The sequence below is a fragment of the Desmodus rotundus genome, chromosome 2 (genome assembly GCF_022682495.2).
Source record: "Desmodus rotundus isolate HL8 chromosome 2, HLdesRot8A.1, whole genome shotgun sequence".
Taxonomy (NCBI): Eukaryota; Metazoa; Chordata; class Mammalia; order Chiroptera; family Phyllostomidae; genus Desmodus; species Desmodus rotundus.
This window is the reverse complement of record NC_071388.1, coordinates 139,848,632-139,867,161: the sequence shown is the minus strand read 5'-3', so window position 1 is coordinate 139,867,161 and position 18,530 is coordinate 139,848,632. Positions and strand designations below refer to the sequence as shown.

Sequence of the window (18,530 nt, the reverse complement as noted above, 5' to 3'; positions counted from 1 at the left end):
TTCCTGAGACTCAGGTCAGACGACCTGAGCAGGAACCAAAGGATGACTTACAGGAAAGACTGCATCATGAAACATACACTCACGACACTGACAAATATATTTCCTCCTTAAGGCATAACACTGCATTCTTACACCTAGAAACACTAGACAAAACGTTAGCACTACACTTACAGCCATTTCAAACAGTGAAATCGCCGATAAAAAGCACACAAATGTGGAAAAGAGGCACCAGACAGACTGTGTAAAGGACACTTGCTTGCAGAGGGAGGGGTCGAACACGAAGGCAGAGCACTGAACTGATGGCCTCACCAGGGCCTGTGCGCTGGGCGACCTCACGCTCCTTGCTGCTCTGTGCGTATCCGCCAAAGGTTGTGAATGCGCTGCAACTATTGATTTGGGGGTTACAACACATTTCACTGTGTAGGCAAATTCACACATACAGAATCGATAAATAATGCAAAACAATTGCATGTAAGTAATGTTTCACATAATCCCATGTGACAGGTGTACCAAGTCCACCTATCATCCCTTTTCAAATGACTGATCTAGATTGGTCCACTTCTCATATGGGTTTCTAAACATTGGGAGAATACTTGAGCATGAAAACAGAGTCTAGTTTTAAATAATAAGGAACTTGGCAACAAGATTCCTAAAACAAGTGACTAACAAATACATATTAGTAAAAATAATTTGAAAAATAAATGGACAAATACATTAAATTTTATTTCTATATTGAAGGTTCAGGGAATATATGATGTTTGCTTGTTACTGTATTAACTCTTAAAAATCACAAACATAATCTTCTGCTAATCTCTGTCTGCTCTGCGCTTTAAAAGATACTTTTGTGCTCTAAGAAAATAATGTGCACAAATAATCCCCAGGTGTAACATTCTTTCTTCGAGAAACTAAAGTATGTTCTGATTAATAGTTGATTTGGGTGATATGAAAAAGCAGAAACAACTGAGTGCCTTTACTCTTGCTCCCCCAAACAATGCCTTATTATACCCACTCGCTGCACCCTCCACCTGAACAAGTTTGCCATTATAAGTTCCAGAAACCTGACCTTGAGCACATGCTAACAAAGGGCATGGAGAATGCAGAGATGAAATCACTCACTCGAGGGGTCTCTAATCTCAGCAGGTAAAGGGATGGAGTAATGGAGAATGCAGACCTAGGTAAAAAATAATTTTTTAAATAATTTTATTTTATTTTTATTTTTATAAGATTTTATTTATTTATTTTTAGAGAGAAGGGAAGAGAAGGAGAGAGGGAGAGAAACATCAATGTGTGGTTGCCTCTCACACGCCTCCTACTGAGGACCTGGCCTGTAACCCAGGCATGTGCTCTGACTGGGAATCGAACCAGCAACCCTTTGGTTCACAGGCCTGCACTCAATCCACTGAGCTACACCAGCCAGGGTGGTAAAAATAATTTTTAAATTTCTCTTGAGTCACATTTCTCCCCCTCACCATTCCTCTTCTTCTCTCTAGTCAAGTATACAAGGTCTGTCCAGAAGGTATCCAGCCATGTAATATGAACAATAGAGACTTTTATTGAAGAAGATACAAGATACAAGAAACACTGTACATAGGACAATGATGCTTTAGTCCCCTTCCAAGTAGGTACCTTGGGACTTCACATAGTTCACCCAATCACCATCAGCTGCCCAGCTGTGTTTTCCTGAATTTCATCGACGGTCTGAAATCCTTTGCCTTTCAAAGGTGATTTTAGTTTTGGGAAAAGTCAGAAATTGCAGGGCACCAAGTCTGGGCTGTAGCTAGGCTGAGTCACCTGGTGATTTGATGTTTCACCCAAAAACGGTGCATGAGATGTGATGCATGAGCAGCTGCGTTATTGTGATGAAGCTGCCAATCACCAGTTGCCCATAGCTGCTGCCTTGTGAATCATCCAAATAGTTTCTGCGGAGAAATGTTCAAGATTAACACAAAATTGGATGCAGATTCATTGCTCTACTTGCTCAGTCATTTTGAATGCAATGGCCACACAGTACCCATGCTCACTACAGCATCTACCTCCCCCGCCCCCCTGCCCCCCGCACTGCTGACTAGCACAGGGAAATTGTCATTGGTCACACATGCACATTCCAGCCCACTCTTCTTGGCTGCCAGGTTACATCAATGTCATGCAAACTGTTCTCATTATATTAGCAATGGCTGGACTTTTCCCAGATAGGCCTCTTATGCATGTGCGTGCCCTTCCCCTTCCCCTCCCCCCCTCCCACACACACACATTACTCTTGTAGCACTGGGAGGCTCACTGTCACCTGTTTTACCTTCTGCAATTCCACCTATCATTCAGACCTAGCTGCCTCTATAAAGCCTCTTTTATTCCTTAGCAATGCATAATTTCTCCTTATTCTGACCATTTTAGTCTCCACATTAGTGACCTTATTTGTAAATATCTGTGTACTTGCATCAGACCAAATACAGAATGGCAAGACCAAGGAAGTCAGGGCTAGTATTTCTCATGCATCCTGATACAGCTCAGAGGCCTGTACATCTCACTGCACTAGCTTACCTCCTGGCATAATGCCAAACATGGAAAAAGTAGTCAGTAAAGGTCTTTTGGATAACAGTATGAGCCAATGAACAAGAATGAGCATAGTATGGCTCTTCAGAAGACGTAAACACGGCCAATTATAAAGACCAGCTTAGTCATCTGATATAATTCGGCTATATTTACAGCATCCTGGCTGGACTTACATTTATAATCAAGGTTCAATTGATGTGAACCTGAGTTTATTCAGTCAACTTGTATTCAATTAATATTTACTGAGCAACTGGTCTGGGCAAGGCTCTATGCTAGGAGTCAGGATACAGCAGTGAATGAAATAGGTATCAAGGTTCCTGCTTAAAATACGGAGATGAGCATGAAAATAGGCTTCAATCAATGAGTGCCAATGAGTTCAAAATAATGTTCTTCGGGCTTTTCAAGAACCATTTTGATAAAATAGCCAGGAAATAAGTATCATGAAATAAAGTTATTTCAAGCTGGCTGTCCTTCAAGACTTATCTGTAAGACTCTGTAATACAGTTCAGGCCAGAAGGGAAGTTAGAACAATTTCACCTGAGAAATCTTCTGTGCCATTCTTTCAGCCTGAGCACTGTTTATCTTGAAACCGTACTGCTCCTGGCCCTGCTCCAAGGCAAGCAATCCAATGATTCATTTAGGTTTTATTCTTTGGGGATCAGTTTTAAGCAGCAATGGCAGACAGGCTGTCCCAATAAAAACATATCTCAAGGAAAGAAAATTCCATATTTTTCTCCTAGTAGACAGAAGGCTCATAAATTTTGGAGTTAAGAAATTCCTCTATTCAAGTGGCACTGCCCTGATTTCTTATAAACATGATGTCTGAGATGGAAAATGCAGACCCAGTCTTTAAAACTAAGAAATCATCTCAAATCTAGATTTGGATTTATGTTTAAAATCTAATTTTAGAGTGAACAGGAAAAATAAGCATTAACATTCCCATACTGAAGGAGAATAAACTGAGGGACAAGTGATAATTCCAGCTTCGCTAGTCTTCCTTCAATGAGGATTTTCATAACCCTCCTCTGCCTTTATGCTCCCTCCATGCAAAGTGAATTGACTGCTTAAGTTATAGGGTAAAACTCAAATAAATGAGCTGTCATAACCCAGTCTTCAAAAAAATTAACAAATTAGATAAATTGACTCTTTTATAGCAAGATAAAACATCAGACATAGACCTCCTTATAGTAAAGAGAGAAAGGCACTGTATTACCTATTACTCTCCAGCGGTGTCCCACCTGCGGCCCACGGGCTGCATGCAGCTCAGAAAGACTATGAATGCGGCTCAACGCAAAATTGTAAATTTACTTAAAACATTATGAGACTTTTTGTGTGTGATTATATGTCACAATGTATTTAATGTACAGTCCAAGACAATCCTATTAGATGTAGGAAACAGTATAACACAATCATTCTTAAAATTTGATTCCCTTATATGACATAAAGTGTGTTTTTTGCCTCAACTAGGTAAATTCAAATATTTTCAAGATTAAGTTATTTGGCACCATTTACATTGTAAAACTGAATAAAAATAGATGAAATAAAAATTTTCTGCTTACTTATTTACTGTTGCAAAATATCTATTTATATGTTAAAGAGCAATATTTTTGCATTTAATCACTTGAATATATGAATCTACAAATACATGTAGTTGAGAGTTCTTCAGGGATAAATATCAAAGTATTTTTACTCATATTGATAATATATATTATATTTATACATTCATAACTATACACATATTATGTAGTCATAGAAAATATTAAGAAAGATCAAGTTATTTAACGAAGAAAAGTGGAAGACATGGGTATCACTGTCAACCTTCAAGAACTCGAAGTACTACACATAAAACAATGGCTCCCAAACTCAAATATAAAACATCCTAGAAGATCTCAGCTTACCTCACTGTCCTCATATTCCCAAATCCAACCAAGATTAAGGCATTTACTTAAAGAAAAATAAGCCAGATGACACTTACTGCTTTTGACAGAAAGGAAGAAAAAACAATAAAACAAAATCTCCTAAATGAATGTAGATGTTAAAATGGTCACAAGAAAGTCAAGGCTCTTAAACATAATCAGACCAGCTATCATTCACTTCTGCAGCAGACAGAACCAAAAAATGGGACTAATTGAAACTGGAGTTATTCATGAAGGCTTTTCTGACTTTGAGATTTGCTAACCTCACTAGAAGTAGTATAAGAAAAGGAAGAAAAAAATCAAAATTGGGTAATACCTCACTGATGTAAACTAACTTATATATGACTTTGCTTGAAGGATGGGAAATTGATGAGATAGTCATTCAGGTTTCCTTTTAACTCTTAAAGTACATAATAACATTGTTTAGGATTGCAAAACACAGCTGGTAATTCAGCTCTTTCAAGAATGGATTTACATGGGAACTGAGAATGCACTGACTAGAGTTCAAGATCTCCTTGATACTATTATGCAAATTATTCACTTAGGTTTTCCAGATATTACCTTTTCTACCATCCATTTACATCAAAGAGAAGAAGCTGCCATTTAGATATGAGAATTTACTTTCCACATTACATGGCCCAATTCTGGAACATTTAAGGTAATTTACTACTTTGTGTGGTATAAATATCCTGGACGATTCTAACTCCCTTTAGTATGCATTGTTTAATGTCACGTTTAATGCAATGGGACCCTGTTCTCTTGTATTTTTGCCATTATGTCCACTATTATGGCAACTGGTCATCTAAGATACTCACTTGGACTGGTTTTCAGTTGAACTGCTTATACTTTAGGACTGAAGCAAATGAAAGATTATTGCTCACTACATAATGTTTGTTCTTAATAACATTCAATAGTGTTTCATGCCTCCTCTGTAAACCTTCTTCCAATTTTCATCAAATAATTTATTTTGATAAAATATAGAAAACTGTCCCAATGATTCATGTTACTCATTATTTTTATAAATTATTCGACAGAGAAATAATAAAAACTCTATGAGGTATAATCTAAATTGAACAAAACACATCAAAATTAATGAATAGTTCATCCTTTATTTTTATTGTGTTTATTCAATTGCTGTTTAATTAGAAAAATGTCATTATTCAGACTATAGTCCCTATCACTGTAAAAATCCATGAGACTCTATTATAAAACTATTATTAACTTTAGACCCAATGATTGCTTTCCTCAAGCCAACAATAATGGAAACTAAATTGGTATTTCAATAAAATTGAAAGTTGGGTTGCCCAAGATACAAACTTCAATGGGGGTGCCAATAAATATGCAAATGGTTTCCAAAATTTTCAGCATTTATTTAAATCCTTTCAGAACTGCTCTTATTTTACTTTGATGGTTATTTGAAGACAGATGATGGAAATTCAATTTAGTTAGATATAAATTCCAAAGAGAAGAAAATATATTAGCACTGAGCTCATTTCTACTTGGGACTACGGAGAAACATAAATAATGCAGGATCAAATCACTCAGCCATCATGATTTTGTGTAAACCACCTTAGAATTGCTTGGGTCGTAAAACCATTGAGCACTTGACGGTATAGAGCCATAGAGAAGATGAGTATCATAATAAATTAAGTTCATTTTTATACAGATTGATTCATTAGCTCAGTCATATCAGCATGACTTTTGCCCATTAAGCTCAACAAATTAATTTGGTTCAGTTCACCCCATAACTTTGTAATGTTGGCAGAATTATAAAGTGTCATCTTAATAAGTGGTCTCAATAGGAACAGGTCAAAATCCCCATATTCCTATACTTATTCATATGATTATAATCTAATCCTAACAGAATGATTAAGCTTTTCTTTCTTGAAGCTCAGTAAGTATTATGCAGAAGCACAAGAAACTGGAAAATTAGTGTGAAATATACCAAGCGAAGTGTAAATCGTTTGTGGAAAAGTCAAGTGCAGTCTGATCCGTGTGTAGAGGCCAACTTTACAAGCAACACAGCAGGACCAGCCCTGTATCTCTGAAATTTGTTATTCAGCTATAACACATTCTGCTGTACACTGAGCACAATCTAACATTCTTAGTCTCATAAAATTTAACTAAAGTCAGCTAGGAGTTGTAAGCTGTTATTACCTCTAGGGCCAGACAGAGGTAAAATCAAACCAAGATTTACCCAACCATGATCTCACTAAAATACATGTTAACAATATACAATGACCTGTAATTCTATAGGTAAGAATCTACCCAGGGAGTGATCTCCCCTTCTAGAAGGCTTGAGTGTCACTGACCAAAAAAAAAAAATGTAATTTCATTATTTTCCTTGTTTAGTTTTTGTTTGTTGTTCCTCTGTCATGGAGCAGCAAAAACAAATTATCTGGGGGAGCCAGTTTGGCTTCCACAGCAGCCGCGCCGGTCAGACGCATCACGGAGTGTGACGGGATTGCCAAATGTTCATTGTTTAAATACGGCCCAGTTTACTGGGGTCCAAGTTATAATTAGGCTGCTTCTTTGAATTTTGAAAGGGAAAAAGTGAAGACACAAACTCCTAATACCTATAATTAAGACTAGCTGCCTCAACTTAACATGTTTTTCGAGACACTCTTACTGCCACTCTAAATACAGGCTCCCTGCTGAGAGCATAATTGCAGTTTTTGCTGCACTTCATACTGTCTCGTCCCAGAGAGCTAACACTGTTTGGTATTGAAAGAAGACCCTGTCATACCGTACATAACGTCTCTGACTGTTGATCCTCACCTTTTATCTACTCTTTTGGTGTGAAGAAGGGGGAAAAAACTAATGAACTACAGAGACTTGGTAAATTTTAACAGGTTGGAGTTAATGGGGTGCTTTTTCCCCTCTCCTTCCACCAAAAAGAGGCCTGTCTCCTCAATTTGACATACTTGCATTCTGAACCCAAAGCTGCCTTTTCTTTATTATGCCTATAAACCAGGCTGGAATGAAAAGTAAACCCACAAAATCCTAACGACCTCAGCTAGGAGGGTGGGAAATTCCATTTCAAATTAAATAGCACAGTTTTAATCCATTAAACCTTCAGACTACATTTATATTTAACACCAAGGTGGTAGCCAATTTCTTTTTCTTCTGATTGACAGCAAGTGCTTTGAGGAGATCTTGGGTAGCAAAGTACATTCCGTTTCCAAAGAGATTCTATAAAACCGTAATATTTTTTTCTAAAGAACTTGACCTACAGGGGACGTTTATTGGCACTCTGATAACTACATATTTCCAGTCATTTAAATAGAATGGCAGCAAACGGAATTCTTCTTCTACATATTTACCATTCTCCATGTTAAAGACACTGTTCAGCATTGGCAGTGTTTAAAACCTGCTTTGCATGTCTCACCGGGCTGCGGCATCTCATTATGTGTTGTAACCTGCTGTCTGGCAGGTCCGCATCAGAAAAGACTACTTTGTAAGGTGGGGTACTTTTTCACTATCGTTTTTTAATCTGTTGAAGCTATAATCTATCTGAGAACAAAACACACAGTTGCCTGGTTGTTCACAACACTGTAAGACTTAAAAAGAAAAAAATCACAAATGATCTTGGATCGGACAGGATTTGTTAATATCACTTTGCTGAAGGCACTTTCAGCTATAATCTCTTACTTGAGAGAAATAAAGTGTTTCCAGTGATGATCATATATAGTTAAACATGAGGGTTATTTTAATATCCTGCAGCAGAAACTTGACTATGCTTTTCAACCAGCTATGTTTCCTCTCAATACGCCAGAAAAGTAAATGTTATAATTTTTATATATAAAATAATTTAATGAAATAGTAATACAAACTATGAAAGATCCATTGAATGAAAAATCAGAGAGTAGTTGAAGGTAAGTAAGCACATTTATGTATACTAATAAAAAAGAGTTCCAAGAAACAATGACAAGTGAAAAAAGCAAATTAAAAAATAATATATGCAGTGAAACTTGTAAAAACACTCAAAACCATACCATTCACACATGCACAGTTACGTAGAGTTTTACATATGTAAAAGAAGGTCTGGAAGAACACACACCATATTGAAACACCGGTTACCTCTGTACCTCTGTAGAGGGAATGAGATTAAGAGTCTGTGTTAGCTTCCTATGGCCACTGTAACAAATTACCACAAATTTAACGGCTTAAACAATCATAAACTTATTGTTTTACAGTGCTAGAGGTCAGAAGTCCAAAATCAGTCTCACTGAATAAAGTCAAAGCGTTGGCAGAGGTGGTTCCTCTGGGCTTCTGAGGAGAGAGTCTATTTCCTTGCCTTTTCCAGCTTCGAGAGGCCACCTGCACTCCTTGACTTGTGGCCCCTTCCTTAACCTCACCAACCTCTTGCTTCCGTCATCACATCTATTACTGACTTCGATCATCCTGCCTTCCTCCCATAAGGACCCCTGTCATTACATTTGGGCCTGCCTAGATAATCCAAGTTATCTCCCCATTGCAAAATCTTTGCCAAAGCACCAGGAATCAGGGCATGGACATCTCTGGGGAGGCCATTATTCAGCCTACCACAGAGGCCAAGAAGGACTTTTTTTCATATTGGATTTAAAATGCACAATTAGAATGCATTAATATATCATACAATTTATAAACTTGAAAATAAAAACAAGAAAAATAATTTTATTTCTCACTTTTAAAAATGTCCGAGGTAGTTAGAAGAAAAAATGCACCTTCTCCACATATTTAGTTCTTCCCTTTTTACTTTTTCTGCCCCTCCAAATTTCCATTCTACCCTCTTCTATGCTCCTATTCCCTGGTTCTGAACCTGCATTACAAGATTCCACACTCATATTAAAGGTTCCTGATGATATTTCATATCCTTTCCTGAAAATATTACCTGATTTGAATTGTGGCACAACTAAGCCAATATGAGCACATAAGAGGATAAAGAATATGTCTTAATGCATTAAATGAATGTTAATTGAACCCTTACTGTATAGAACAAAATATACAGAGAACTAAGGATATTGATATCAAAAGCCCCACCTGCTGGTGAGTTTACAAATATGCAAACAAATACTCACAGTATCATATCAGGTAGCCTAACAGAAGTGTGCACAGTGGGCTACTGGAACTCTACAGAGAGAGACATTAATTCCACTTGAAGTTCCAGGTGATCATGGGTCAGAGAAAAATTTGTGGAGGAGGACCTATCTGACCTGGACCCCTCTGAATATCTCCACACGTTCCATCCTGTCTCGGGGCCTCAGTTGCCAGCTCTCAGCTCTGCTAAAGGTCACTCATCATTACATTGGTCAGCATGGCATGTCTGCCAATATTCACCTCACCTATCTTCCATGTCCTCTCCACTCAGGGTGACACAGGAATTTCTGGTTCTCAAACAAAATAAACAGAAACTCAGTGTCTTAGAAACGCTTAATCCTAGCAGTACCTTTGTTTATCTGCAATGCCCCACCGAGTTTACTGGGTAACAGAGAAACCTACCAGGGAACTGAATCTCATATTTCTACTCAAGAAGAGAGCAAAGATGCCTTCCGTCCCTAGGCTTCCTCCTACTATCTAGATGAATCTCATGGTGGAGGGAAAAAAAACCAATGCTAACATCTGCCTTCCTCTACTTCTCTACATCTCACTCCTCTCTCCATGTCTATCCATTATTTATACTTTCTATATTGAGCAGCATTTTGGCCGAGCTTTAATAGGCTTTAATCTTCTCCAGACTTAGAGAGAAACTGTGTCATCTATTTCTTGTCTCAGTTCTTCAAGCCTATTGCTTTGCTAAACACATTAAGTGCCCGCTCCTCATGCACACTGTCTGCAGTGTTAAGCTCCTGTATTCTGATGCAGAAGTCTGTAAGAAAGCATGATTTGCTGGATGATGAATCAATTCATGTAACCCTCATTCCAATGGCTTCCTAATGTTAGGTGTTGAAGAACTAAAATCAGCATTTCCCAGACTCCCTTGTAGCTAGGGTCTGAGTGAGATCTAGGTTCTACCCACCTGATGCATTCACTGGCACCCAACTTTCTTTCACACTGAGCTACAGGGACACAGGGGTCAAGAGCAAGACTGACATGAACCATGGCAAAGAAATCATGTTCTGGAGCTGGCAGTTGTCAAAGTAGTGCTCTGACTGGGCAACTTCTTGATGATAAACTACCAGAAGATAAGTTTCTGGACCTGGCAGTCACGCTGGTGGCACCTTCCTACCAAGCAGAGCAGCACCTCCCGGAGCAGCCCAGTGGTTTTGAAATCATTCTTGGGAGCTGAATTCACCCTTCCCAACAATCCCATAAGTGATCTTCACTCTTAAAGATTTATGCTTAAACTACATAGACTGGATTCTGGATTCTGCAACTAAGAATCCTCACAAGTTTATGTGTGAATGGAGAGGGGCATGGCACCAAATGCTTCAATTTAATACTGAAAATATTGCCCTCATAATATCCAATTTGGGAGCCCAGCGTGAGCTTATCATTCATTGTGTGACTGACTTTCCACTTCTGTGTACGGTTAAGAATAAAAGATCATTCTTCAAGCACAGCATAATTTCTTTTTTTCTGGCTCTTTCTTCTACCTGCCTCTACTCAAGTTTTACAGACTTTGTATTTACATTCTCCATGCAGGGCCTCCTTACCGAGTCACTTTTAGCCTATTTTTTGTGGAGGGGTGTGGGGACAGCGTAGGGATTAATTCTATAAGATAATGGTTCTTGAGGTTTGTGTTAGGAATGACAGGTAGAAAGCCCTTCAGTGCCCTCTAATCTAGCCATTATCAAAGAGTTCTGAATAAATTGATGTTTTATTTCCACTTGGCTACTCATGACCCTACTCTATGATCTGGAACTCAATAGGATGAAGGGTTGGAGTGGCTGGTATCCACAAATTTCAGTCACACAAAACCAGAACTCACCTTAGAGATTATTTTCAACCCCCTGTTTTATTGATGAAGATACTGATGTCCAAGGTTATAGAGGCCATAAGCGGAAGAGCCCACACACTGCATGTCAAATTTACAGACTGAGTCCATTGTTGGTACCTCACAAGCTGAAGACTTGAGTGAATACATTTAAGAGACTAGTGCTAGCCCAGACTGAGCTCTCTAGTTCACCCAGCCCACTTTACTTTTTCACATGTCCCACCTACCCCCTGTAAGCACATGGGTTTTGGAGTCTTTATTTAAAAGAATCTGACATAAACTCTGTCGGCAAACAAAAAAATTCCTTTGGTAAAGCAAATCACTCATTCTCTATATCTGAATTTTGTAGTTGATATTCCTAAAAGCAGAACCCACCTTAGAAAGGGTCTTGGAACAATGTAGAAAGGGTCTAAAATGATCTGTTAACATAAGCTTGTATATTTAGCTATCACAGCTTACATTTAAAAACGTGCTGAGCTTGTTCGTATGGGTAGACATCACAAGAGCTCTCCACAGCTGAGAAGCTTCTCCTACTGAACTAGTCCAGTAATGCCCCCCACTGGCAGAACTTGCTTGTCTTCCATCTGGAATAGCACCGCTGATTTTGTCATCCCCACAGGCACTATTCTGACACATCTCATTAATTTTTACAGGGTCTTGACCCATAAGAATAAATGGTCTATGCTTCAATGTCTAAGTATGCATATAAAGAGAATAGAGTTTAACTTAAGTGCTATATATGTAATCTTGGGTCCAAGAAAAAATATATAAGCTGAAAAGATAAATGTGTTGAGGTTATTTATTAAGCATCCAAGAAAATATAGTATAGCATAGGACATTCTAAATTTGTTTGGAAGAAAAGTATAAAAAACTACCACGTATTACTGCCAGTTTCTTATACACAGTGTCATTATTCTAGCCCCTCTCATGCTGGTATATTCCTAGTTTATTTGAACTGTACCCATCTGTGCATGGGAAGTGCAAAAAGAAAGTAGATAAATAATTCAAAATCCTCTCCCTAGCAAGAACATCAAATCCTACAAAATTCCAAAGTCGGAATACAATAAATTTGATTCTGTGGCTATAATTAAATACTGTTCATAAAAAAATATATGGTCAAACCACAAAACTCATTAAAAATAGACAGCAAAATTGAAAAACAAAATGCACATATGTTTATAAATAAAATCCTAGCTCTACAATATGGACTATGTTATCCCAAATAACCTCATTTAATGAACTCTAGCAATTAAGCCAACAAATTAGCATCTTAGAACCCCATACCCTCACAGAATTTCACTTCTGGTAGTAGTGCTCAAGACAAAAGTGAAATAATAAAAGTTAACATTTGTTGAGTTTTTGCTAAAAGCCGAGAGCGTTACCCAAGTTATCTAGCTTCATCCTTATGATAGCTATTATCATGCCTGGGTAGCTGTTCACGACTAACAGGCTTTGGATATTTAAGTGGCCTGTCCACGTCTATCTTCTGCAGAGCCCAGGCTCACAATCACTGTCCTTGACTTCTGCTCTTGGGAGCAGCTTCATTCTATAGTGTTCTTCCAGAACAACAGCTTTTATTTTGGTTTTACTATATTCCCTATCCTCTACTTCCCATCTCCATGACTATTTTGTAACTACCAAGTTAGAACAACAGCTATTTTAAGAAACATAAGAAACATGTCCGGTTTGAGGATTATAAGATTCATCAGAAGATATCTCATTAAGTCTGAGTATTTCTGCATAGATAAACTCCCACTGGGCATGGGAAATTCTTCTTATTCATCTTCACTTGAAAAAGCACATATTAAGAGGCCCGCATGAGTGGAAGATGCTATAGGAAGCCTGAACAACTCCTCATACATCCATTATTTATGAACCTCCAGAAAAACAGACTGAGAAGATGAAAGCAGGTATTTTTTTCTGCTAAAATTTTACTTAAGTTATCCATTTCTGTTTACTTGAAAACTAATGCACTAATAAGCATCATCATAAATGGACTGCATTGCAGTCTATCCAGACACAAGTACTTTTCCTCTTACAGGTGAAAATGACATAAGACAGACCGTGAGTCATGAAAACATGTTGAATTATAAAACAACTACCTCCATCTCAACTGGCTCCTCGGTAGAATAAACAAACCACCACGTCAGTCTTCTTCAGTTTGAGACAACAGAAAGCTAGAACTGAAGTAAACGAGGTAAAGAAGTGATGGTGAGAATTAGACAACAGCCTTTGTCAGAGCCAGCAGCCCTTCAGAAAGCGTATGGCATTCCCCGCCAGAAAGCTTCCCAGGTGTGGGAAACTGGTCTGCCTGGAAAATATCTAGAAGACAAACTATAATTAGATCAGAGTCCTTTCCTAAAATTCTCCTTGTTGTTTCCTAATAATTGTGGAATTAAACCTGAGTGCACTATGGGTAAATTAAAGTATCAGACTCTCTGGTTTTCAGTTTATGTAGCTGCAAAATGGTAAGACTGTCACAGGTTCTGTGAAAGACTAAATGAGAAAATGTATTTAGAAGGTGGAGTGTAGTCCTAGGCACATGTCAGGTTCCCCTGTACATAAATAGAAGCTCATATAATTCATTGGTATTAAGTGTGCAGCAGCATGGGTTTGGGGGGAATAAATAAGACTTTTTTCCCCTCAAAGAGTTTAGGTAATAAAACAATGAGATTAGGTAATAAAACTAGCAGATAGGAGAAAACTAGCAATGAGCACAGTAGCATTTGGAAGAAGGGACAGACTGCTGTAGAGAAGAGTTGAAAGGGATTCGTGGGGATACATATGTTGACTGGGCCCAGGAGCTAGGGAAGATCAAGGATGTAAAATGAATGCTCTGCTTTCATTTTAAAAGAAACTTGAAGAGGTAGTGGTGACTCCAATCTTAAAAACAAAAAAATCAGTGAACACAATGCCTGACACAGTGGGATTCTACACATGATGTTTTCTAAACTTTGAATTGCACGGCATTTCAGAGTTTGGTAGATGTGCAGAGTCTCAAACCCCACCCTACTGAATGGGAATATATATTTTAATGAGATCCTAGGGTGATTTGTGTGCACATTCAAGTCTCAGAAACATAACTGTAAACCAAAGAAAACCTCCAAAACCATGAGGCTTACATATTTCATATTTAGAAAAAACCCAGGGTTTTAAGACACTTTGAAATGATAACTGTTCTTGAATGTCCTCATCTATAAGATAGAGATGATAATACCTGCCATTCAGGACTGTCATGAGGGTTAATTGACATAAATGTATATAAAACTTCAGGAGTCAAAACAGAGTAACACTTGATGGCACAAAAGTATAGACCCGAAACTATAATCACAAGATCCCAGGTGAAATGGGAACATATAAACAACACTTGAATCCACAATTCCTTTATTGTAAATGAGTGATCACAAGCAAGTTTCAGTATCTTATATTCTGCAAACTGGTACTGCAAATAGTGGCCCCAAAACTTGAATGGCCCTCACCAGACCCCAGAACTCAGGTAGTCCCCACCAGATCCCAGTTTGACTCACCCAGTCTTAGAGTCTGTCTCCTTCCCAGATCTGTTTCCTTCCATCGGCCAGGCATTTCAAGCAGCCAGTGCAGTGAGTAGGAGTGCAGGGAAATTCCCTGAGACTAGGAAATCCCCACAGTCCCACTCTTGCAGTCTGCCTGCTACAGGCAGTTGGGACCTCAGCCTGAACCCTCCAGGACTTACCAAGGTCCACACTGTCCCATCTGGGTCACCAAAGCTGGTACTGAACCAAAGTGGGGTTTGGGCTGCCTACCATCACCAATAGGCAAATTCTGGAGGCAGAGGTTGGTTAGAAAGGAAAAAGGAAAATTCAAATTCTGAACAATCTGGGAGAATGGCAAACTCTTGACTCAAAAGCCCATTCCCTCTGGAAACCCAGAGGAAATCCCAGCCACTCTCAGCCAGACCAAAACTAAAGGCAGTATCCAGAGTTCCTTCCCCCATGCCAAAGTACTATCCTTTGGGAACCACAGATGGCTGGTAAGTAATCATCCAGGTGGCTTAGCTTGTACCCAGTTACTATTAAGTTTAAGTCTCCTTCCTTGGAACCCAAGTGTGGAACTGGCACTGCCATTGGCCACGAGGCTTCCAGGGCCAGGAGGTACTGCAAATACACTGGCCAGTACATTCATCAGGTGGGCAAGAGAGGATCCCTTCTTTCATCTGGGCTTATGTTAGTCTCCCAATGTGGGATGGTTTTCCCAGCCCAAACTTCTGTGCACTCTAGAAGGGTCTGTCCCTTGACCAATCCCTATTATTCCCCAGGCTAGACTGACAGGTTTCTTCAATGGAGCACTTCCCTCTACTGCCATCTTGCCCAGGGGTAGGGGAACTTCTACCATGCTATCAGTATTAGAACGAGACAAGAGATTAGTAGACAACCATAGGAATTGACAATTAGTTGAAATAGTGGCTTGAATTGTGTCAACAATGGTCAGTATGGAGAAAAAGTGGGTGAAACAAATATTAAGAGGTAAAGTTAGGGTACTAACTGATTGAATGTGGTAGTTTTCTAAGGATCAAGAGACCCTCCAAAGAGTTTAAATATACACAAGTCTTCTGATTTCATTTTCACTTTTAGCAAGTATACTCTGTCACCTAACAAAGTAATTTTGTGATGTAAGGATAAAACTTGCAGGTTTAAACATAGGCAATATTATCAATGGAAATTGTTCAGTTGAGGGCCTGTCAATATTGAACTCCCAGTAGCTTCTCTAACGGTATCTGATTTCCTTTTGAATGAGAGTCAATTACAATTATGGGTCAAGTCCTAGTCAAAGTAAATTGGGATTTCCTTGGCCAAGAAGAGCTCACAGAATAAACTCTTGTGGAGATCATAAGATCACAGATAATAATAAAAGGTACAGATAATAATTGTCTCATCTCCCTTCCCAGGTTAGTGGGAGCCCAGGGGGAACAAATCCTGGTTTAATCTGGGGTTTCAAGACATACTTGGATATGGGACTGCATTGGGCTGTCCCAGATCTTTAGATGATAACAAAGAATATATTTCTGTCTGGATCCAGAAGTGGGTAGTCATGATGGGGACCCAGGGAACAGATTAAGCATCAACACCAGAAAAGCAGCGATCAAGAGAAAAGCCCAAAGAATGTAAAGGAACATCCTGAATTTGGGAGGCAAATCCCTTCATCTTTCACCATTCATGTTTTTTTAATCACTAATGTTGGTGCCCTAATGCAGTAATTCTCAGAGCTGGCTACCCATTGGAACCAACTAGAGAGCTCTTTAAAAACATTGATCCTGTCTCCACACCTAAAACTTCTATTTCATTGGTCTAGAATGGGAAAATACTATTACAATACCACACTAATAGATTCTCACCCTTGGCTGCATTTTAGAACTTCTGGAGCTTTTAAAAAATACCATGCCTAGGTTCTACTTCTCAGAGATTCCAATTAATTAATTTGGGGTAAGTACCTAACATCAGGTGTTTTTAAAAGCACTTAGTTGTTTCTACTATGAAGCCAAAGACAAAGAGGTTCTACATTTTCTCCACTTTTTTCAAAACTACTTTCCCCAAACCCACTCTGAACTATTCCCATGCTTTTTACCTAACTTAGTTATGGAAGTCTGATGTACCCTCCATCATCTTTACTCCTCTTCTTTCTCTGTTCCTTCACTTTGAGTTTTGATCAAGAAATGTCTGTCCATTGAAGTTAAGAACAATCTAACAATAGCCAGGGCGGGGGTGGGGGTTGGGGGCGGGGACAGTGGGTAGAGGGGATTACAGGAACTACTATAAAGGACACATGGACAAAACCAAGGGGGAGGGTGGAGAGGGGGGAGGGAGGTGGGTTCACCTGGGGTGGGGTGGAGGGATGGGGAGAAAAGGCATACAACTGTAATTGAATAACAATAAAAAAAAAAAAAACAAGGAAAAAAAAAAAAAGAAATGTCTGTCATCTTAATCTCACTGCCATCCTCATTTGGGTTACTGAAGATAAAGATAATAAAACCATCTCCCCATCTCTAGTGGATTTTTTTTCTCTCTGATCACAACCACGTGAAGTTGATAAGGGAACTCAAGAGTTGGAAAATTTTTGGTTTTAAGTTATAGTTAATAAGCCTAATAATTAATGCATGTAAAAAGCTCTTGTTCCAGAAATTGAAGGTATGGCCCACTCTGACTCCTGGAGACCACAAGCAATTCAACTTTTGTGCCCTAGGAGGACTGCAAGCAATTAAGATGGTATCTGAATAAGGTGCTCCAGAGAGAGATGTCCACTACCCAGGACACAGATAAAGAATCAGTGGTCAACAGATGACAGGATGCTAGGAAAATTGCCAGACTGCAGCTTTTATCTAATTAATCATTTCCCTGAATTCCAAACCCCTTACCTCCTTTCTTCCTGAATTCCAAACCTCTTACCTACACTGTTCTTCTCCTTATGAAAAGGGTTGGCTTGAAATGAAATGTAAGACGGTCTTTAGGGAACGTAACCTACTGTCTTCTTTGATCGCCAGCCATCTGAATAAAGGGTCCGTAAAGATTTAATCCTTGTCTCTACCTATTGTTTCTGTTGGTGACAGGCAGCACAAAAGCCAACTTTCCAGTTTCAAAGTCTCTCACTTTAAAAATAAAAACAAAAGACAAACAAAACAGCATTCCAAACTTTGTTAACTCTTGAGATGTCTCTCCATTGGTTTCCTATTCTTTAAAGCAACTTCTTTGATAATAAGTTCTCCTTAGGAGCAGGATTGGTATAGTTATTTCTGATAATTTCTAATAATTTTGAAAAGTGGGAAAAATCTAAAGATAAATACTCTGTTCCAGAAATAGTAGTCAATCCTCAGAAGAAGAGCCCTCTAATTGGTACCAAGCAGAGTCAGAGGGGGGAAATCTAGCATTTTTGTGCAAAAGGACGGACTTTCATATGTTATACAAGGACAAAGAATTATTATGATAAGAAGATAAATTTATTCTAGAATGAATTTACTGGTAAGTAAAGTAATTACATGACACACTTCAGTAGTTTCTGGAAGAAATAAAAATGACACACTTACAAATCACCATACGGTAAAAATGCCCATCATATTGGTTCAAGTAAACATGAGCAATGCCAAGGACTTAAGAAAGAATCTCATATAGAAGTCCATT

General features: G+C 38.6%; 1 long non-coding RNA gene across 1 annotated transcript in view; it reads right to left on the bottom strand.

Annotated features, from left to right (window-relative positions):
- Positions 1–1,588: 1,588 nt before the first annotated feature.
- LOC123480676 (uncharacterized) overlaps positions 1,589–18,530 on the bottom strand; it is a 60,803-nt gene continuing 43,861 nt past the window's right edge. Inside the window, exon 4 of the long non-coding RNA XR_006656756.3 lies at positions 1,589–1,919. This is a non-coding gene — a long non-coding RNA (uncharacterized lncRNA). The remainder of the gene's footprint in view (positions 1,920–18,530) is intronic.